Source organism: Etheostoma spectabile, chromosome 3, assembly GCF_008692095.1.
Source record: "Etheostoma spectabile isolate EspeVRDwgs_2016 chromosome 3, UIUC_Espe_1.0, whole genome shotgun sequence".
Taxonomy (NCBI): Eukaryota; Metazoa; Chordata; class Actinopteri; order Perciformes; family Percidae; genus Etheostoma; species Etheostoma spectabile.
Window position 1 is genome coordinate 3,085,228 of NC_045735.1, and position 4,681 is coordinate 3,089,908.

The window sequence follows — 4,681 nt, forward strand, 5'->3', positions numbered from 1 at the left end:
GAAAAGTGCTTCTAATATCCTTCACTGGTCTCCGTCCTGAACAACGAGATCTGTTGGTCCATTTCTTAAACTGTCTATGGTGTCAACATGCAGCAGCTGTGCAAAAAGTAAACTAGATGAATGAGGACGTAAACGTCAACATAAATATTTCCAAAGAAGTCCCATTTACCTTGTCTTACTTTACTGTCAATGGAAATGTTCAGTTTAACGTGGATTAGAGGAGTTGATAGCTTGCTAGCTCACTACGCTTCAGCTAATGTGTCAGTTCCTGCAGTGATTTAAAACAGCAGCTGGGTCATTTGTCCACCTAGCTATAGCTAGCACACAGCCCATAAGGGGGATAAAAATGCGTGACTGGATCGGTGGCTTTTGCCAGAAATATATTTGCTACAGGAGGGGGAGCTACTGTGGTGCTGATTGACAGACAGGGTTGCATTAAACAGCTACAGAGTATTATAACGGACTATTTTCTTTAGCAGAATCAATACAATCCTATTTCAATCAATGAACTCCTTTTATAAATCAATATTTTGCGTCAAATTATTGAAATATTTGGTAAGTAGCCATGTAATAAGTGGGTTAATGTAGAGCGAGGCGGTTGTTATAGCGAATCCAACCCCTTTACCCTGGTTGTATTCGCTATAACAACCGCCTCGCTCTACATTATCCCTTATAGAAAGTAATCCTTAACTTTAGACAAATTGGAGAAGACTTACAGTAGGTAGTTACATTGAGTGTGTTGTGAGACATAGGGATCAATATTGGACTGGATAGCAAGACAGATATTTTCCTAGCAGAGGATATAGTGACTCAGTCACAACCGATTATTTTTGCCTGGAGCTCTGCTGTGTCCTTCTCCCCTAACTAAATGCCATACATTCAGAGAAAGGATCAATCACAGATACTGGAGGTCGATCATTGGATAATAATAATAATACCAATTTTTTAGCTGCAGGTTTTTCTTCCTGATAGTCTTACCCAGCACAATGTCCAGCCCCACATACCACAGGACTTAATGTTACCATGCAAAGTCTTTAATATTTCCTTAATGTCACATATTTTTAGATCATGATCAAGCATCAGTTATGGAGATTGGCAGTAGGAATAGCATTGGACTGAATCTAGGTTCTTGTAAGCTGTCCTTGTATAGATCAAAATTTGTACTTACATCACATACATAATTGTGTTATTTTCAAACCACTAATAAGAATAACTATCTGAGAATGCTACTTTGCATATTCATCAATGATGGAAGGTGATGAAGGCATGAATTAAAGCAGTTCTTTAGTTGCTTATCAAAGTGTTAAAATACAGCCTTTAGGTGTCTGACTTACTTGAGACCACGTTATATAAAACAATATGTGATGCCTTCAATTCCATGCACATCTCTGGCTGCCATCCTCAATTCATAGAATGGCAGTTACATAGATACCTCCGCCTTAGATTGTAACAGGCTGAGCTTTTTATCTTACTTTTCAATGTTAAAATTCACAGGTGAGAGCGGGTATTCTTCCTGTGTCCATTAAAGATGGCAGATTCCAAAATATTAAGGAGGAAAACAGGTTGTTTGAGCAGTGGGATTTGGGATCTGGAAAGTGAGTCAATGTACGAGTTAATTTTCCACGAAAATGACACCAGCATCTGCTGTTACACTTAAACACAGTGTTTACTGCGGCTGAGGAGGTAGAGCGGGTCACGGTTCAATCCTCAGCTCTTTCTGTTCTCATGTGCTTGAGCAAGTTAAGACAAAAATGCTATATAAATGCAGTCCATTTACCATTGAAGACTACAGCATGTTTGTCTCAGCATCTCTGCTTCCCATGGTAGCAGTTACTGGGGAGATTGCAGTCCAGATCTAAGGTTACTGCAGGTCTCTTCAAACAGAAACATGGCTGCTGCACATTCTGACAGTTAAAAGAGAGATGAGCCTAGTCAGTCAGTCAGTTAAGACACAAACATGTTCTTTTTAATTTTCAGAAATCTCAGTGACACTTTTTTAAAGTCTATCTTGCATTAAAACACATTCCTCATTTGATTATTTGTTTGTGATCATGATGATGATGATAATCATTTTGAAATGATCAAAGCTAATTTATATATGTATACAGTTGCTCTCCGGACTCAGGACTGTGCCCCAGCACCCCCTGCCCCTCTCTTTTTTTTTTTCTTCTCTGCACTACCTACACTTTATATCTTTGACTTTATATTTTATATTTTTGATATTTTATAATGTTATCTTATATTCTCATATTTTTTGTGTCAACGCTGTAAAGGGATTGCTTTAATCTCGTTGCACAAGTACCGTGTGCTTGTGTGTAATGACAATAAAGGCATTCTATTCTATATACCGATTCAGTGATCCTCAACTTTATACAGACAGCATATATAAAGCTTTTTGATTGATTGGATAAATAAAGAATCAATGCTTCTAACAGGAGACAGCTCAGATTTGAATGGATTTCTTTAGCTGATGGCAAAGTGTCACACATGGTGTTTTACCTTTTTAAAGGATGTGCTTTTAGGTAATGGAGCTCAGTGCCACTGCCAGCTAAAATTTTCAGTCAGATATGTTTTGGTATATAGATATAGTTTCCAGTAAACAGGAAAAATACACTCAAGAAAATCTGGAATCTGGAGAATGATGTTGGAAATCCTGTTACTTGAAACAAAAACATATTGATTTAATTTGGCTCCTCATCCTAGGAGTTCTTTTGAATAAATGCATTTGAGCAAATTCAAAGAAACCAATTTAGATTTGGGGATTTTTCTCTTTTGTTTGGGTTCTCTCCATGTGAGACAAAATCCTTTTCCCCTACCCTGTCTTCAGTCTCCTCTGGAAGGCTTCTCCTTCTCGCTTTGGCTTTTCTTGACACGTGGGGAGATGTTTCAAACTTCATGGCAGTTCTTTGGAAAGACCTGGACTGAGGCACTCTAGTTAAGATTTTTAATTTAACTCCTGCTTTCAATGGAATAGAATTTATCTTTCAGCAGGGACAAAACTCCCTGGTAATTTGCTCCAACCAATGGCTCTGGGGAAAAATATTTTTAATTGGTTATGTAATGCCTCCTCAGACACTTTCACCCAAGAAGAAGCATATTTCTTCTTCTTTTTCAACAATGCTGTGAGACTCTGATTACCTGCCTCTATTTCATCTCGATCTCTGTCAGACTGGAGAGTATCGGCTGGTTCTCAAAATCTTTCTGGCATTTAATTCTTGTATCACTTACCCACTCTCTTGAGTGCTTCCTTTGTTCTCTTTCTTACTCTGTCTTCCTTAAAACATAATTCCCCATTTCTAATTTCTTTGTGTGTGCCTTGGGAAGATAAATAAACACAGAAAGAGAGAGAGAAAGAGATTATGGTTCAACCAAAACATACCCACATGCAAAACCTTCTTGTAAAATGATACCCTGTGTTACAACTCATCTGCCAGTATGTCCGCTGTTCTGTTGTCAAAGTGTACATTTTGTTTGGGAAATGTCCTCACACAAAGCCTCTCATTCTCAGCTCATAGCTTCATAATGGGCTTCACGTTATATAAACTTCTGCTCAAAGGTTGTCTTAATTGCGTCTGCTTTAATGGATTGTAGTAGATTTTCCAGAGGCTTGTGCTGCGAAGCAAGATTTGGCGTTAACGAGGTTAACTTCACGTTCAACCCAGAGTTTTCTGTATCGCGACGCTGGATCACTTGTTACCGGATTAAATCGCCGTGCCAACACCTAACCTGGTTGAGAGCAGGTTATGTTGGAGATCAGAGATCAACCGATGTTAACGCACCGCCTACTGACCAGTCAATACTCGGTTGATAACAACGGTGACCGTTGTTAGAAGATCTGCCTGAGAGAGAGAGAGAGAGAGAGAGAGAGAGAGAGAGAGAGAGAGAGAGAAGAAGAGAGAGAGAGAGGAGAGAGAGAGAGAGAGAGAGAGAGAGAGAAGAGAGAGAGAGAAATTCCTTGATGGGTATCTTTATGAAAGATGGATCAATTTTAAGCGGATGGAATTATGTATAGTAATCAGCATATTTGTTTTTTATGATGATAAAATATTGATTCATTTAAATGGAGTCTAGTGGGTTTGGTGATGTTGATTTCAATTAATAAATATAAAAACATATTCAAATGTTGGCTGAGTGAGTTTAGCCTACAGGATTGCGTATATGCTGTGGGCTTCTGGAGCAGTGGGTGGAATTATTATGTCTTAATGTTTTTTATTTGCTCTCAGATTGCTTACCACTGCCAGGGTTGCAAATGAAATAATAGGCTAAAGCAACAACAGTTTATGGAAAGAACAAGTGTAATTATGGTCAAATCTTGTGCCTGACTGATGAGGAAGTGATATTGATAAGCGTTGTAATTCATGCATTTACAGCGTCTGCTTTTTTGCCAGCTTTCCTTCCTGTGTAAGGAAGCAGCGACTGTATTGCGTTTTGTGTGTAAAACTGTGTCTGTGTTCTTCATATTTATTTAGAATTATAGTTTGCTCTTCTTATGTAAAATATGCGGCTCAGGTAGATGTTTGTGATCGTTCATGCTGTGCAAACATCGCCTCTTTTATGTGAACGCTCACGCTGCTGGATTGGGAAACCCCGGGTTGATTGAACTAGTTAACCACCGTCGTGACACGGCTTATGCGGGACACGGTAGTTAGAGTTAGTGAAGCCGGGTAACTGAAAGAAATCC

The 4,681-nt window shown here is 38.8% G+C and overlaps 1 protein-coding gene across 8 annotated transcripts in view; it reads left to right on the plus strand.

Moving 5' to 3' along the window:
- The window catches only part of usp32 (ubiquitin specific peptidase 32), a 59,343-nt gene that overhangs the window by 17,829 nt on the left and 36,833 nt on the right, over positions 1-4,681 (plus strand). The gene's annotated exons all lie outside the window — the stretch shown is intronic.